This window comes from Pongo abelii, chromosome 5 (assembly GCF_028885655.2).
Source record: "Pongo abelii isolate AG06213 chromosome 5, NHGRI_mPonAbe1-v2.0_pri, whole genome shotgun sequence".
In the NCBI taxonomy this organism is placed as follows: domain Eukaryota; kingdom Metazoa; phylum Chordata; class Mammalia; order Primates; family Hominidae; genus Pongo; species Pongo abelii.
The window spans coordinates 8,800,392-8,820,016 of record NC_071990.2 but is presented as its reverse complement, the minus strand read 5'-3'; positions in this window follow the sequence as shown (position 1 = coordinate 8,820,016).

Genomic DNA, 19,625 nt, shown 5'->3' with positions numbered 1-19,625 from the left:
GTGTCTTTCCTCAATGAGGGACAAAGTCAGTATAGAACAGGCTCATACCAAGGCCATATCCACGCCATGAATTTATACACTAGGTGACCAACAAGTGATATCTTAATGAGTAGGTAGGTATATGGACAGTCATTGTGTTTTCTCAACAAAATATTGGGCTACTTTTACTGAAAATGGGACAGAATCTTTTAAATCAGATGATTCTGAACATTCTTGGACACACATCAGTAAGTACATGATAAATAGCAGATGGAAGGAAGAGACCACAGATGGAAGGGAGGTCAGTAGAAAAAGAGAACATTCTAAGCTGATGGCCAGCCAGGGTTATAGGACGCTTGAGACTGACTTGATGTACCATGACATCTTACAGTCTCCTGGTATTCTTTGGCCAGGCCTAAAAACAGAACAGAATGCAGCTGTTTTCTTATAACTCATTAAAAATTATTTTAGGTGGGGCACAGTGGCTCACGCCTGTAATCCCAGCATGAGATGGGCAGATCACGAGGTCAGGAGCTCGAGACCAGCCTGGCCACCATGGTGAAACCCTGTCTCTACTAAAAATACAAAAATTAGCTAAGTGTAGTGGCAGGCACCTGTAATCCCAGCTATTCAGGAGGCTGAGGCAGGAGAATCATTTGAACCTGGGAGGTGGAGGTTGCGGTGAGTGGAGATCAAACCATTGCACTCCAGCCTGGGCGACAGGGCGAGACTCTCTCAAAACAAACAAACAAACAAACAAACAAATTATTTTATATAAAATTCCCTGAGAAATTTTTAAAAAGAAGTTTCTGAGTCAGGTATCCTGAGTTTCCAGTCATAAAAAATTTAAACAAGAGAAGAAATGCTATGCTGAAACCACATTGCTTTAAAATGATGAACTGTTTTACAAAAAACAAAGCTTTGTTTTAAAAAAAACCTGTAAGAATGCAATTTGCCAGTAAGTTGTGTTGAAGTATGAAGTGATATGGAAAATTGATATTATAAGACCTTATTCTGTTTATCAATATATAATTATGAGGTAATTTACAATAATGCAGTTATTGATTTAACTTCACCTATGTGCCTTCAGAGGATATTTATACTTTAGAAATGAAATTTAACTAAATTATTGGATAAACATTATCACTGAGCAATCCTAATTAGAAAACAAATGCCGATGCAAAGATCATGTTTTATCTTGGGACTCCTCTGATCCCAATATAGCTGCCTTTTTAATAGATTAATGTTGCCATGGCGTAGCAATTGGGAATAGCTCATATCTGTTCTATTGAGGTGAGCCTCATTCTTCAGCACATGATAAATGAAAAAACATTCTATATTTCCCCTGAAATGCTTCCACACTTCACAAAAATAAAGAATAGCAGCTGGACTGCTAGGTCAGAAGTTATGGAGAGTTATATGTGAGCTTGCCTCAAGAGTGGATTCACTCAAAACTCAATCATTGAGAAGGAAAAAAATGAAGGAAGGAAGGAAGGAAGGAAGGAATCCAGGCACAGTGGCTCATGCCTGTAATCCCAGCACTTTGGGAGGCCAAGGCAGGTAAATCATCTGAGGTCAGGAGTTTGAGACCAGCCTGGCTAACATGGTGAAACCCCTCTACTAAAAATACAAAAATTAGCCAGGCTCGTGCCTGTAATCTCAGCTACTTAGGAGGCTGAGGCAGCGAGAATCACTTGAACCCAGGAACCCAGGAGGTGGAGTTTGCAGTGAGCCGAGATCGCGCCTCTGCACTCTAGCCTGGGTGACAGAGCGAGACTCTGCCAAAAAAAAAAAAAAAAAAGAAAAAGAAAAAAAAGAAAAGAAGAAGAAGAAAGGAAGTGAGAGCACCATGAAAAGAAGAAGAAAAAAAAACCTTGAAAAACACAGTTTGGGATATGCAATCATGTCTCATTTTGAATAATAAAAGACATTATTATAGTATTTATTGGATTATTACCAAGTGCAAGGACTTCACTATTGCGTCTTCATTTATCTTGTTTTTGAGGGAGGTATTATCCCTCTTTGTACTTTCCGAAGTACAAAGTGTATTTGGCAGATGAGATGACCAAAATGTGGAGGTTTAAAAACATAAAGTCAGGATTTGAACCCAGATAATCTAGCTGCAGATTTTGCACCCTTAGTCACTATGTGTTGATGTCTCACTGTATTTTAAAATGTAGTTGGTGTTGGCAAGGGGAGTATGAATTAAACCAGCACTAGAGCATGTGTTAGAAATCTGAATGCAAATTCCTTCTGAAGTTTGATGAGGATAACTGGTGGACAGAACTTCAATTTAGAGCCTAACTATTCCTTGTGACTACTGTCTTCAATATGCAAATATGTCAACAGGTACTCACCACAAAGCAGGCATAATCACTGACCTAGGGTGTAGAGACTGCACTTTTTGTGAATTAAGCAAAAAAAATTTTTAAAAATCACAAAAAATAGGCTAAAAATGTTATAATTTGAAAGAACAGTAATTTAACTGACCCTCTAGAAGTGCCAAACCAAGCTCTAGGGATATCAATTCCAAAGTAAAATAAAGAAAATGATTTCAAAGTTGAGTTCGGAAAGACAAGAATTCTTCTGAATGTAACTTTGTTATTTCTCTAAAAATGGCTGGACACATTTCTTTGTATCTTGGAAAAGTCAGTTTTATAAGATTAGATCAGAACCATAGGAGACAAGAGTTACCTTATGTTCCTAATAATGAAGAATGCAACCAGGGCCGGGTACAGTGGCTCACATCTATAATCCCAACACTTTGAGAGGCTGAGGCAGGAGGATTGCTTGAGCCCAGGAGTTCGAGACCAGCCTGAGCAACATGGTGAGATGCAGTCTCTAAAAAAAAATAAAAAATTAGCCAAGAGTTGTGGTGCACACCTGTAATCCCAGCTGCTTGGGAGGCTGAGGTGAGAGAATTGTTTTGAACCTGGGAAGTCGACACTGCAGTGAGCTGTGACTACATCATTACACTCTAGCTTGGGTGACAGAGCAAGGCCCTGTCTGAAAAAAAAAAAAAAAAGCCACCAGAAAGGAAAAAGAATAATAGTCTGTATGATTTATAAATGAATGGGCTTGGAAATTAGACTACTCAGGGGTTTTATTTGCTAGATATGAGACTTGAAACAAGTAACACAGCCTTGCTAAGCCTCCCTTTAGTTAGATTTAAATTGAGAGATCATAATAACAAAATATTAATTTATGTAAGAAACAAATAAGATCTCACATTTGAAAGTAAGTCATTAGGTGCCAGATATAAGTTGTGCTTCCTCTGTTTTCACTTAAAACTTAAGGTCAAAGGGTTGCAGCTCCTACTTAATCAATCCTTGATGGCTAGGAGCAAAAAAGACTCCAATCTTGGTGCATCCTTAAAATTACAGAATCGGGAGTTAACAAAAATACTAGCATAACTGTACAGCCAATGTGAAATCCATACCTGTTCAAATCTTGACCATCATTGGGACAGAAACTCAGCCCTTTGGGTGGAAATGAGTCTAGTTCTGATGGTCCTGAATGCTTCCTCAGCTTCCCTAAGATTTTCCAAGCTGTGCCCTCTAGCAATAGGCAATAGGCTTATTATATCTCACACGTGAGAATCCCTCAAAAGATCTGAAAGATTTATTTCCTCTATGTTAAAAAAAAGTTTTTGTTTGTTTTATTCGACTTTATAAAGTAATATGCTTTTCAGGAACATCAACATGTCATCCACATTCCTCTTGGGATATTCTACTTTCTCAATATTCTTTTTATAGACTGAGGCTACTATAAACCACAGAGTATTCATATATTGGATTATTTTCCCTCAATTTACATGTTACCAACAAGAATCCTAGAATTTCTATTCAATATTCCATATCCCAGGAAGGGGCAATCTGGCATGCACAGCAAGGTACTCCTACTTAACAAAATTCTCTAAAGTTTGTGCCCACGTAGACACATTGCATTAAGTGCTAGTTCCTTATACACTTTCTCAAAAACTCTTTGAAATTTCCAGTTTCCACTCTGACATGTAAAGAGCTTGGTAGTCATTACTTCTGTCTTCGTAACAAGACAAAAGCTGAGCAAACTGAAAAATCAACAACTCTTCTTAAATCAGTTAGAGAATTGAGGTCAAGAGCAAACTATTATCCTGAAATTTGGAGAAATCATTGTTTCAAAGAATCACAGCTTACTGGGACACAGAAGCTTCTAGAGCCAGAAACAGGCAGAAATGCAAATGGTATTTTAGGAATTGCTAGAAGATGAATATGGACTCGCTTGAGAACACAAAGGATTTTTACAGCAGTGAAACTATTCGTTACGATACCGTAATGGTGGACACATGATATTCTGCATTGGCAAAACATATAAAATTGTATAAGGCAAACAGTAATTCCTAATGTAAACTAAGGAGTACAGTTAATAATAATGTGCCAGTATTGGTTCATCAATTGTAACAAATACACCAGATGAATAGATGCTAACAGGAGAAATGTAAAGGGAAACAGATTGTATTGTCTGCTCAGGTTTTATAGAAATCTAAACCTGTTCTAAAAATGAAGTCCGTTAATGACAAAAAAAAAAAACCTCATTGAATACGTGTTCACTGTTTGAATTAAGAGGAGAAACTCAAGAAAAGCCCATGCACTCCTTTCCTGCTGATCACCAAGTAGCGGTGAAAAGTAGCATCTTGCCACAGCTCTGGAAAATCAGTGGCTGAAGAAATCCTCCCAGTGTATTCATGCCCATTGTCAGCAAGAAATTTAACCTGATGTATCCTCCATCTAAAACCCACATTGTTAATTTTCAAACACCTCACAACCTGCTAAAATAAGCATAATTCCAATGATGGGGAGAATATACCCATTATTTAGACAACAAAGAGAAGAGTTGAAATTACATAAAGTTTCTCTGTAGTAGAAATATCTGGATTAGTCCGGGCAGGGTGGTTCACGCCTCTAATCCCAGCACTTTGGGAGGCCGAGGTGGGTGGGTCACTTGAGGTCAGGAGCTCGAGACCAGCCTGGCCAATATGGGGAAACCCCGTCTCTGCTAAAAATACAAAAATTAGCCAGGCGTGGTGGTGCATGCCTGTAATCCCAGGTACTCGGGAGGCTGAGGCAGGAGAATCACTTGAACTTGGGAGGCAGAGACTGCCCTGAGCTGAGATAGTGCCACTGCACTCAAGTCTGGGTGACAGAGCAACACTCTGTCTCAAAAAAAAAAAAAAAAAAGAAAAGAAAAAGAAAAAAAAAAGAAATGTCAGGGTTAGTAGTGACTCCCTTAAGACTCTCAACGAAGTAGAACTCGGCTATGGTGCGAATGCAGCCCGTAGAACTTAAGAATCATCGGCAGGTGGTTAAGAGTGTGGGCTTGAGTTTGAATTAGGTTTTGTCAATTACTAATTGTGTGGCTCTCGCAGGTTGCATAGTATTTCTGAGACTATTTTCTTATCTGCAGAATGAGAGTAATACTATCTTTAGTACAGGGTTTTATTATTGTTAAATGAAATAATGTATGTACATTAATGACTGGCATGTAATAAGTATACAATAAACGGTAGCTACTATTTGGATCTGAAAGGAATTAGAGACTTTAAAGTTGGAAAAGTAAAGTTTAGATACATAAAATTACTTTTGAAGATCGTAAAGCAAAACCATTTGTAGGGCACTTGCTGTGATTTTATTGAGCACAGTTATTGGGCAGTTGCAGGAATAAAGAAAAAAAGAAAAAAAATCACATTTTCTTTCCTGAATTAAGATTGACTTTAAAAAGTTGTCATTTTTGACTCTGACACACTGCATGCTTTTTAAATTATCATTATACTTTGAGTTCTGGGGTGCATGTGCAGAACGTGTAGGTTTGTTATATAGGTATACACGTGTCATGGTGGCTTGCTGCGCCCATCAACCCATCATCTACATTGGGTATTTCTCCTAATGCTATCCCTTCCCTAACCCCCAACCCCCCAACAGGCCCTGGTGTGCGATGTTCCCCTCCCCGTGACCATGTATTCTCATTGTTCGACTCCCACTTATGAGTGAGAACATGCTGTGTTTGATTTTCTGTTCTTGTGTTAGTTTGCTGAGAATGATGGTTTCCAGCTTCATCCATGTCCCTGCAAAGGACATAAATTCATCCTTTTTTATGGCTGCATAGCATTCCATGGCATATATGTGCCACATTTTCTTTATCCAATCTATCATTGATGGGCATTTGGGTTGGTTCCAAGTCTTTGCTCTTGTGAACAGTGCTGCAATAAACATACATGTGCATGTGTCTTTATAGTAGAATGATTTATAATCCTTTGGGTATATACCCAGTAATGGGATTGCTGGGTCAAATGGTATTTCTGGTTCTAGATCCTTGAGGAATCACCACACTGTCTTCCACAATGGTTGAACTAATTTACACTCCCACCAATAGTGTAAAAGCATTTCTATTTCTCCACATCCTCTCCAGCATCTGTTGTTTCCTGACTTTTTAATGATTGCCATTCTAACTGGCATGAGATGGTATCTTATTGTGGTTTTGATTTGCATTTCTCTAATGACAAATAATGATGAGCTTTTTTTTCATATGTTGGTTGGCTGCATAAATGTCTTCTTTTGAGAAGTGTCTGTTCCTATCCTTTGCCCACTTTTTGATGGGGTTGTTTGGTTTTTTCTTGTAAATTTGTTTAAGTTATTTGTAAATTCTGGATATTAGCTCTTTGTCAGATGGATAGATTGCAAAATTTTTCTCCCATTCTGTAGGTTGCCTGTTCACTCTGATGATGGTTTCTTTTGCTGTGTAGAAGCTCTTTAGTTTAATTATATACCATTTAAAACCAAATAACAGGCAGAATAATCTCCTCTGCATTGTTTCCTGTTCTCTCCATAAATTCTCTCATCTTTCTAGCACAAAGCCTGGGGAAAAGTGGTTCAGTGAAGGGGCTCTTGGAAATACTGTCATGGAGTGGCTTGTGCACTTTTCCAGCTCAGGGGAAGACTCTAAGCTGCTTCTTTTCAGTCTTATTCAAATGGGAGGAAATGTAGGGAGGTTTTCATTTCTACACTTACCAAGTGTTTTAGGATTCCATCTTGCATTTTATGGGATTATACATGTCTTGAGATACAGAAAGTAGGATTGTCTCCTAGCATAATTTATGGCATAGTTTTTACCGTTCTAACTACCATCCTACACTGTGAATAAATGATGGTGATTCATTTGTATCAAAACTCATACAAGTTCACAGGCAAAAATATTACTAGATACTTATCTCTAGAACTATACTTGTAGGTAAACTGAAGGATTCTGTGATAGCACAGATTTTTCCTGGCTAATGTGCCTAGCTCTTTCTCATCCTTCAGATCTCTGCTGAAATGTAGTATCCTAAAGATTGCTTATGAAATATAACCCCCTTCTCCATTTCCCAATACCAGGCAGTTTCTATCATTCTACTCTGCTTGTTTCCATCATTTGAACTTTCTAAACTTTACAGTTATACATTTATTTGTTCATTTCCTTGTTTGTTACCACTCTCTTATGTTAATTTGTAAACTCTCTGATAGTAAGGACCACGTTTTATTCACCAAAATGTGTGTAGCTCCCTTCACATTACCTGACACACAGTGGCACTCCATTATATCTACTAATTGATTAATTGAATGAATGAATGAACTTGCAATGGCACCATGTCCAATATTCTCCCTGTCAGAGAAAATATACACCTCTCAGCTTAGGACTCAAGCAACTTAAACCATCAACTTCCCCGTGTATTCTAAGAAGCTGCCATAGTCCTTTATTCTGCCTTCAGTTTATCTAATGAAAGCTTTTAAATTCACAAGTTATTGTTGATTAGTACCTGGTAAAAAACAAAATAAAGTAGCCTTCTCATACATATCAGAGAAAACAAAACTTGGGTATAAACATATAATCAAATAAATATTGACAGCTCATAGTAGTATTTTTCCTTGAATATTTTAAGAATCACATTTATAATAAAATGAAATTAAAATTATTTACCAATTAAGATTCATTCAGCCAACAGATGATGTGGCACAGATAATACAATAACATATAATACAAGTTGATGTAAAGGTTACAGTGGTTGATCTATGAATGTGACAAGACACCGTTACTGGAAATTGAGTTTCTTAAAATTAAAACAAAAAGGTTTGGGATATTACTAATATTTGTAGTCAATAGTAAGCAGATAAAAGTTTCATAATGATGTATTAGTCAAGAGTTTTCTTTTTCTAAATGACCAATGCATCATGTAGTAAAACATTATTTTTTATGATTAACTATTGCAGAAACATTTTATCTGAAATCATTTGCTATTATTTAATATAGAAACCCCTCTGATACTATAAGGGAGAGTTGACAATGGCAGAGGGGTTTTGAAAGATTATTTTTAATATTTGGCATAATAGCCTATAATAGTTCCTATGGTTCTGATCACTCACAAATTGAATTAAAACCAAGTAAATTTGAATCCTTTCATATTGCTTTAACAGTTCATATTTTGTGTTACTTTTATAGTTACAATTTCATGTGGCCCTGGGTTTGTCTTCTAAAATTTCTCAATTGTTTTCAGCTCCCGGAAATACCATAGCTGTTATTTTAAAGGAAAGTTTTCTAACTTGCAAAAAAAAAAAAAAAAAAAAAAAAAAAACTCTTGAGATCGTGGAAATACTTTTAGCCTTAGCCGCCAAATAGTATATGGATCTGTGGAAAGGAAGGCCAAGAAGAAAGTATGTAAGTGACATTTGTGATTGCTATAAAACTATGAGCAAGTCCAAAGGCAGAAATTAGTGTGATATTTGAGTGGATATTAAGGAAATAAGAGCAAATAAATTGAGAGTAGTTGTACGGAATAATTGGGAGAAAGTCATAAAAACAAGACTGATAAATAGTATTACAAGAATAACAACTAGACACAGCATATCAAGAGCTCAAATTTTTACTACATAGAGATCTAATTTCTGTAATATTGAGGTCTAGGTTTTGTCTGACTCTTTTGCTAAAAAAATACATAAAATATTTTGAAACTGTCTGGTGGGAGAAATGTTCTTGGCTCACTTTTTTTGTATTTTAAATTTTATTGTAAATTGACAATTTATAATTGTATATACCTATCAAGTACAAAGTAATGCTAGTATTTATAAATACAATGTTGAATAATTAAATTAAGGTAATTAATATATCCATCACCTTAAATACTTAACAATATTTTTGTGGTGAGAACATTTGAGACTCACTCTCGCAGCAATTTTGAAATACACAATACACTCTTATTAACTATATTTGCCAGGCTATGCTGTAGGTCTCAAAAAACACACCTTATTTCTCTCATTTAAGACTTGGTATTCTTTGATCATCATCTCCCCATTCCTCTCGCTCTGCAGCCTCCGTTAACCACAATTTGACTCTCTCTATACAGGTTTGATTGTGTTAGATTGCACATGTAAGTGAAACCATGTTTGTCTTTCTGCGCCTGGCTTATTCCACTTAGCATAATTTTCTCTAATTCCATCCATGTCATCATGAATGACAAAATTTTCTTCTTTTTAAAGCTAAATATTATTCAATTGTGTGTATATACCACATTTTCTTTACCCTTTCATCAGTTGATGGACACTTAAGATTCCGTAACTTGGCTACTGTGAATAGTGCTATAACGAACATGGGAGTGCAGACAGCTTTTTGACAAACTGATTTCAATTCTTTGGGGTGAATAGTCAGAAGTGGGACTGTGGATCATATGTAATTGTGTTTTTTAGTTTTTTTGAGAAACCTCCATACAGTTTTCCATAATAGCTGTACTAATTTACATTCCCGCCTACCAACAGTGTGCAAGGGTTCACTTTTCTCCACATCCTGGCCAACACTTGGTATCTTTCATATGTGTAGTAGTAGCCACTTTGACAGGTATGAGATGATGTCTTCTGTGGTTTTAATTCGCATTTTGTTAATTATTAATAATGTTGAGGTTTTAAAAATATGTATTTGTTGGTCATTTTTCATCTTCTTTGGGGAAATACCTATTTACATTCTTTGCCTATTTTTTAATGGGAACCACACACACACACACACACACACACACACACACAAAACCCTAATAGCCAAGGTGATCATGAGCAAAAAGAACAAAATTGAAGGCATCATACTACCTGTAAGAGAGAAGGCTCCTGACATAACTCAGCCAGAAGCCCCTCTCAGGTTTATTCTTTAAAATAAACCTGTCTTTGACTGTTGAGCCACATTTTGGGGAAAAGTCTCTTGGATAACCACCAAACTTCACAATTACACAATGGGCCCCAGTAGAACAGTGAACCCTAGTAAGCACATTCCTTTCCCTTTAGGTGCACTAAAATAGGGAAGCTAAAAGCAGATTCGGAGGGTATACCTGCAGCTGCAGGAAGATGCATGGGAATAGACACAAAAAACTCTCTCTCCCATATAAGCAAGACAAAGAGACACAGACTAAAGTTGGCCTGTGTGGTCTGGAAATGGGGTGAGAGCTGATAAAATCTCAACTCTGTACAGATAGCACACCTGGTCCTAACTGAACCATCGGGCCAAGGGAGGATAAGACATCCCCTCCTCATGAGTCCCTGAACCCTTAAATACCCTTAGTATGTAAGAGAGAAGGCTCCTGATCTAACTTAGCCGGAAGCCCCTCTCAGGTTGTTTTTTTTTTTAAATAAACCTGTCTTTGACAGTTGAGCCACTTTTTGTGTTTCTTTCTTCCTTCTTCAACTCTTACATTTGCTGCTGAAACCCAGTACGAGTGTTGGGGGTAGAGTCTCTCTTGCAACCCAGGAAGCAGTGGATCCTGAGGGCCTCTGGCCACCTGCCCCATCTTTTCTCTCACTTCACTTTTTCAGTGATTTGCATGAAGAGAACAACTAATCTGAAGGGGATTGCCAGGCTCAGGTTGGGGCTACATTCCAGTGGGTTTTCAAAACCCTCAGGTGTCAGGAATCCACCTCCAACTGCCTGCAATGGGTATTTCGTTCTCTAACCCTTGTCCCCTCTTCCTTTCCCTCTCTCTCTCTCCCTCTCCCTCCTGTGGCTCCAGTCCAGGAGGCCCTTTGCTGATTCCAACTGGAACATCCAACTTCAAACAGTAATACAGCTAACTGGTAAGATTTGCCTTCCCCTGGCTTTCTTGTGGTACCCGGGAAAAGTCAGGTCTGCCATCCCCATCCTCAGTGAACCAATGGGACTAAGCTAGAAGAAAACTTGGGGACACCCAGTTTCTTCTCAGCTTCACCATACTCTTTAGAAAGGGGATTCTGGGTCTATGTCTTTTGTCTGGGTATGCCTAAAACAAAAACAGGCACATTGGCCTCCTCTCACCAATCCACATGGGTGCCAAACAATCTCACGTTCTTACATCCTCCTCACTGGGCTGTCTCCTTCACAGCCTAGCCAAACTTGGCCTATGGGGAACCTAAAGCCAAAGCATTTAGTTTGTTATTGCAACATGGTCTGGTCCCAATACATAGTAGATAACGACAGCCGATGGCCCCAAAACCGCACCTTTGAAATAATATTTCAAATTCTTAGGGACCTTGATAACTTTATAACTAGGAATGGCAAGTAGCAAGAGGTTCTCTATATTTAGGATTTCTTCTAACTTAGACTACCTGATTTCAAACTGTACTTTATAGTTAGAGAAATTAAAACAATTTGGTACTGGAAAAAGTATAGACACATTGACCAATGGAATAGCATAAAGAGCACAGAAATGAACTCACTCACATATGGTCAACTGATTTGGACAAAGATGCCAAAAATATGCAATGGGAAAAAACTGATCTTTTCAATAAATGGTGTTGGGAAAACTAGATATGCACATTCAGAAGAATGAAATTGGACCCTTATCTCAGTCCATATACAAAAACCAAGTCAAAATGGATTAAAAACTTAAATATAAGACCATAAACTGTAAAACCAGAATGAAACATAAAGTAACAACTACACATCATTGGTCTGGGCAATGATTTTTTTGTATATAACCCCAAAATGCAGATAGCAAAAGCAAAGATAGACAAATGAGATTGCATCAGACTAAAAGCAAAAGAAACAATTAACAGTGTGACAAGATAGCCCATAGATTGGAAAAAAAATATTTGCAAGCTACACATCCAATATAAGGCTAATATCCAAAACTTGCAAGAAACTCAAACAACTCCATAGCAAGAAATATACTCAATTTTTCTTGTGTCTCTCCTCTAAATACAATTATATACCCTGGAAGTAATTCAGCAGACAATTACAAGAGGAATGCGAAAGGTAGAGAGAAGGCAAACTGGTTAGAGACCTCAGAACGTGAGAAAAGCTACTTAAGTGAATTTCTGGATTTTCTTTGTATCTCCCATATATGGCAGACATATAGAGAAGAGACTTGCAACCTGGATGTGCTAAGAGGCATAGAAAGCAAACAAGTAAAGCCTGCTTCCTCTGACCAAAGGACTGGGGAAGGGATAGCTCAGCAGAGATCTAACGAGGAGATCCACCCCTGCCCAGCACCTGAGGCAGTGAAGGCCTGACACACAATATCAGCAGAGCTATGCAGGAATGCATTCTCACTTCACCCAGCAGACTCATCAGAGAGGCCTGTCCCACATAATTGGCAGTAAAAGGCCTGACCTGCTACAATGTTAGCATCACCAGGGACCCTGCCCCATGCCCCAGGCAGAGGGGACAGAATAGATCATAGCAGCAAGCACTAAGGACCAGTGTTTCCTGATCCTCCCACCCAACTGCACTCAGAATTACAGATGACACTTGCAAGGATCAATCAAGCAGAGCCAGAAGAACAAAACAACCAAATAGCATCACAAAAACTAAAGACTAAATTTTCATTGGCACTAAAGCTCATAAAAGTAAGCCAGGACTTAGAGTCACTGCTGCCTGAAAAACACAATTTATATAAAATTAAGAGCCTCCTAATAATAGCCAAAATGTCTTTTATTTATCCAAAAGAATTTGCTCCTTATACCAAGAACCATTAAAAATACACTTGAATGAAACTGATGACAATAGGCCAAAACACTGAGATAAATAGGTTGTTAGAATTATCTGACAGTATTCAAAGCAGCTATTGTATAGATACTTCAACAAACAATTACAAATCCCATGGAACAAATAAAAAAGGAAAATATTAGCAAAAGTATACGAGTTATAAAAATAAGCTAAGTAGAAATTACAGATTTGGAAAATAGAATAACTGGAATAAAAAACTTTATAGATGGGCTCAGTAGCAAAGTAGAGATGATAGAGAATAGAATCAGTGAAATTGAACACAAATCAACAGTTTACTCAATCTTAACAACAAAAGGAAAATAGACTAAGAAATGAACAACACTGACAAGAAAAGGAGCAGAGACTCAAGGAATTATGGGAGAATAACAACAGAACTAAAATGTGTACATCAGAATTCCCTAAGTAGAAAAATTGAGAGGCTGAACCTTCCCAAATTTGGTGAAAGACATACTTCTACAGATTCAAGAAGCTGAGTGAACACCAAATAAGATAAACTAAAGAAAAAAAAAACTACACAAAGAAACAACAAAATTACTTTAATTAAGCTGAAAACTAAAGACAAAGGAAAAAATTTCAGAGAGAAATGACACGTTACATTTAGGGAAAACTAATTCAAATAGCAGAGGATTTTTTATCTGAAACTATGGAAGCCAGAAGGAAGTCCCAATACATCTTTAAGTGCTGAAAATAAATATTAACGCACAATTTAATATCCAGCGAAACTACCCTTCAGAAATGAAGGGAAACTGAAGACATTCTCAGATGAAGGAAAACTAATGGGATTTATCACTTGCAGATCAACCCTTAAAAATAGCTAAAGGAAGGTTTTCAAACAGAAGTAAAATGAAAACAGATGGCAACTTATTTTTCCTTTCTAAAAAAGGAAAGAAGACCAGAATGGGTAGGGATAAAAAAAGAAAAAAGAGTTTCTTAAAATATATTTTATGTTAAAAACCAAAATTATAACACCTTCTGAGATGGTTCCCAATGTATGTAGAGAAAATATTTGACCATTATATTTTAAAAGTGGGAAAGATAAAGAGACATAAATGGAAATAAGATTTTTACACTTTGCTTGAAGTGGTAAAACTGTATACCAGTGGGCTGTAATAGGTTACATATGTATATTGTGATATCTAAAGCAAGCACTAAGAAAACTATACAGAGATATTCTCAAAACATAAACATGGAATTCTAAAAATAAATGTTCAAGTAACCTACAAAAATGCAAGAACAAAAATGGAGGAAAACGAATCTAAGAGAATAGGCAGAAAACAAATGGTATAATGGCAGAATTAAGCTCTAACATATAATTACTTTAAATGTATACAATGTGAATATTCCCATTTAAAAAAAGATAATGGCAGAGCAGATGTAAAAGAAAAATAAAACTCAACTATATGCTGTGTCAAAAAACTCACTTGGAACCTAGCAGCATAAGTAGATTGAGAGTAAAAGGATGGGAAAAAATGTACCATGCAAATATTAATTTGAAAGACATATAGCAAGAGTGACTATAGTATTATCAGATAAAGTAGACTTCAGAGCAAAAAGAAAATTACTAAGAACAAATTGGAATATTACATAGCCATAAAAAGATCATCCACCAAGAAAATATGGTGATCCTAAATGTGCACGCACCAAACAACAGAGGTTCAAATTATGTGATGCAAAAATTGATGAAGCTGAAAGGAGAAATAGATAAATCCAGAACTATGGTTAGGGCCTCAGCTCCTCCTCTTTCAGTAATTGATAAAGCTACTAGACAGAAATTAGTAAAAATATATAAGAACTGAACAACATCATCAACTAACAGAATCAAATTGATATTTATATAATATTGATCTGATAGCATCAGAATACGTACTCTTTTTTTAATGTCCGTGGAATAATCACCGAGATAGATCATATCCTGGGTCATAAATAAACCTTAACAAATTTATAGGATTTGAAGTCATACAGAGTACATTTCCTAAGCATAATGGAATCAAATTGGAATTAACATCAGAAAGACAGGGAAAGTCTAACACACAAAAATTAAACAATATACTAGTAAATAATGCGTAAGTCACAGAGGAAGTCTTAAATAAAATTTCAAAATAAATGTAACTACAACAAAACTAAAATATATCAAACTTTGCATAGGTTCAGCTGAAGCAGTACTGAAATAAAAAATGTATAGTATTAAATGCTTTCATTAGATATTGTTTTATCTCCAAACCTAGGCAAGGTCAAGCCTGCTTATCACTTAATTGAGAGAAGAGAAATCTTTCATGTCAATAATCCAGAGTTCTAGCTCAAGAAATAAGAAAAGAAAGATCAAAGCAAGTAGAAAAAAGAAAATAATAAAGATAAGAGCAAAAATAAACGAAATTGAAACAGGAAAACAATAGAAGAATTAATAAAACAAAATGCCTATTCTTCAAAAAATGAATAAATATGTCTAGCAAAATCAACAAAAATAAAAAGAGAGAAGCAACAAATCTCCAATATCAGGACTACAACAAGGACTATTATAAAAAATTCCTGCAGCCATTAAATGGACAATAAGAGGATATTGCAGTCAAATTTATGCTCATAGATTAGACAATTTTGAAGAAATGGATAGTACGAAAGTCACATACTATGATGAAAGAGATCACCAGAATAGTTCTATAACTATTAAAGAAGTTGAATATGTAATTTAAAATCTCCTAAAAAAGACATTGACAGGTCCAGGTGTTTTCACTGGAAATTTTATAAAATATTTAAAGAAGAATTAATACTCATTTTACACAATTACTTCCAGAAAATAAAAGAGGAGAGGATGCTTCCCAACTTATGTAATGAGGTCCATATTACTCTGATACCAAACCCAAAGACAGCACAAAAGGAAAGAAGAAAGGGAGGCAGGGAGGGAGGGAGGAAGGGAGGGAGGGAGGGAGGGAAGAAGGAAGGAAGGAAGAAAGGAAGGGAGGGAGGGAGGGAGGAAGGAAGGAACGGAGGGAGAGAAAAACTATATGCAAATATCTCTCATGAACTGAAATGCAAAAGTCCTCAAAAAATCAGAAAATTGAATCCATCAAAATAATAATATTGTGCTACCAAGCAGGATTTATTCCATACATGCAAGGCTGGTTCAACATTTAAAAATGAGTCAATGTAATGTACCACATCAAAAACTAAAACAGAATAATAAATACACTTATGAATGCTGAATTTGATTAAATTCAACAGCCATTCAAATAAAAACTCTAAGCAAGAAGAGAGGAGAACTTTTTAAATCACACTGAAGCATCTACAAAAAACCCTATAGTTAAAATAATGGCTGATTTAAGACAGAAAGCTTTCCATGTAAGATCTGAAACATGTAAGGATGTCTGCTCTCATCATTCTTATTCACATAGTACTGAAAGTTCTTATCAGTACAATAAGACAAGAAAAAGAAATCAAAGAAGTAGAGATTGGTAAGGAAGAAATAAATCCATCTTCATTTACAGACAACATGATTTTCTATATGCAAAGTCCCAAGAAATCTACAAAAAGAGTTATAAGACAAATAAATAAGTTCAGTAAGGTTAAAGAATATAAGACCAACATGCAATAATCAATTACATATTAAAATATTAACAGAGATCAAATAGAAACCAAATAAAAATGCAATACCGTTTACAACTGTTTCAAAAATATATAATGCATAGGTATAAATCTAAAAAATTATGTACAAGGGTTATATACTGAAAATTGCAAAATGCCAGTGCAAGAAGATACAAACTCAGAGAGATATACAATATTCATAAATTGGGAGTCCCAATATAGTAATGACATAATTATATACAGGTTCAATGCAAACCTGTCACAATTCCAGCCAGGCTTTTAGTAAAGTCAAGCTTATTTTAAAATTTACATGGAAAGGGAAAAAATTCAAGACTGACCAGAACAATTTTCAAAAAGAAAAAGAAGAGTATGGGAGGGATCACACTTCCTGATATTACAGATTACTTATAGCTACAATAATTAAGACAATGTGGTGCTGGTTGAGAGAGAAACATACAGGTCAACAGAACAGAATACCAGAAACAGAACCGCATCAATGTGCCCAACTGTTTTTGCTTGTTTGTTTGTTTGTTTTATACAAAGGTGTAAAACCAAGTCAGTAGAGAAAGGATAGTCTGTCAACAAACAGTGCTGAAGCAACTGGATATCCAGATCCAGAGGGAAAAAAAAGAGGAAAGAAAAAAAAAGAAAGAAAAAGTAAAGCCTCAAACTAAAACTTGCATCTTTTTTTTTTTTTTTTTGAGAAGGAGTTTTGCTCTTGATGTCCTCCCAGGTTCAAGCGATACTCCTCCCTCAGCCTCCCGAATAGCTGGGATTACAGGCACCCACCACCACGCCCAGCTAACTATTGTATTTTTAGTAGAGATGGGGTTTCACCATGTTGGCCAGGCTGGTCTCGAACTCCTGACCTCAGGTGATCCACCTGCCTCAGCCTCCCAAAGTGCTGGGATTAAAACTTACATCATGGATATATATATATATATATATATATATATATCCACCAAAAGAATTTTAAACATAAATGTAAAACATTAAATATAAAAATGTAAAACATAAAACTTTTAGAAGAAAAGTAGGAGAAACTTTAGTACCTAAGACTAGTCAAAGAATTCTTATGCTTCATGCCAAAAGCATAATCCATCAAAGAAAGAATTGACAAATTGGACTTTATCAAACTTACAAGATTTTGCTCTGCAAAAGACTTGTTAAGAGAATGAAAAGACAAATTTTAATATAATTATCACTACACATCTATTAGAATAACTCATATAAAAAACAATGATAACACTAACTACTGGCAACTATACAGAAAAGCTGGCTCACTCATATATAACTGGCAAAATGGTGCAGTCACTCAAAAAATAGTTTGGAAAGTTTTTTTTATATAAAAAATGAACTTCCATAAAATCAGCAATTGTACTCTTGGTCATTTATCCCAGAGAAATAAAAACCTAATTTTTATGCAGAAATGTGTACATGGATGTTTATAGCAGTTTCATTTGTAACATCCCAAACCAGGAAAGTACTCATATGTTCTTTAATGAGTGAATGTTTAGACAAACTGTAGTATATTCATACCACGGAAGACTAGTTTAAGTTCCACACTGATATCTTAGGTTATTTATTTGAAAATTTTGAAATTCAGTTTGAAACCTATTATACCAATCTCCTCTCCCCTCCCTTTCCACGTGTCTTCTTAAATATTATAAATTCAATGGAACAATGTTTTCTTGTTGGCTAATTCAATATCTGACCAATAAAAGCCTATCCAAGATTGTTTTGTGATAGTTATAAAGCATGGATAAATATTACCAAATGCCTGGAAAAATCAGGCATCGTATTTCCCATGTGATAAATTAACTTAGAATTTGAGATTTGCAATGAAAACACACACACAAACACACACACTTTTCAACATTTCTCTGTCTGTGTTCAAATTATTTGATCCAACGAGATCTAGAATCTGGTCAAGTGAGTTATGTAGATAAATATCAAAAATGCACTATTTTTGCATTTTAACATCCATTTCTATCCTACTTTACAAATTGAGAGAAAAATAAGCATTCTTTATTCCCATCATGATCAAAGCAGAACCATTCATTAACTTAGTGGGTATGACTGAAGAGACCTCAGTAGTTTCAAAATTTCTCTCTCACCAAGACATCATCATAGTCTGCCTGAAATTCTCATCGCGTTTGTTTGTTTCTTCCTTTGGCTTAAATTTCTGCTGGTGTTTAAAGTGTAAATACATTATTTACCAGGGGCAGGATGCTATAGTAAAAATATTACCCAACCAAACTTCGTTCTAGTCCTAGTTCTGCCACAATTAAGTTACAGGATTTTGGAAAAAATACCACTTCATCAAATTTGCTTTCTGACAATGATATGGACCAAGTTAGCAGTTTGTGAACTGTTTCTTTGGCCAAGACACACTTTGTTCAACTAAAATCTTGAGACAGGCTAGAATATAAAAGAGTTAGAAACAAAACCACCATGGAAGAAGCAGACTTAGAAGCCAGGATCCAGAAGCTCAGTCTTCCTTTGCTCCCTCTACTGGCCCTGGCACCAACTTCTAGAACACAGTTTAAAGGACTCTAAATCAGATGATCTCCAGGAATCTTTTATAGTTTTAAATTGTGTGGGTGACTGTATAGAGAAGAGGAGAAAGTAGGGTGATTTCAAAGGGGTGCACAGAATTTTAAAGCTCCAGGGACGAGCCAGGGGCCTAGCTGCTGGAGGAGATGAGAAGGAAATGGGGAGTGGGCCGTCCTGTGCTTGTTCCATTGCGGTCTGTACCAGCCCTTTACTGGAATTGCATGACATCACCCACAGACAGGTATTCCCATTCTAGTACAGCCTGGGACAGCACCTGAGAAGCACCAGCATTTCGTGATTGGGCAGAAAACTATAAAATAGAGGGAGAGGGCAGAAACAAGTAGATGCTAGAGAATGCCCTCCTCCTGTTTACACTCTGTGTGAAATCCCCCCAAGAAGGAGATCAGAATGCTAACAGAAAAGGATCAGGAGAAAATAAAGAGGCAAAAAGAAATTGCTATAGCGATCATCTAAATATTGCTCCGTAGACA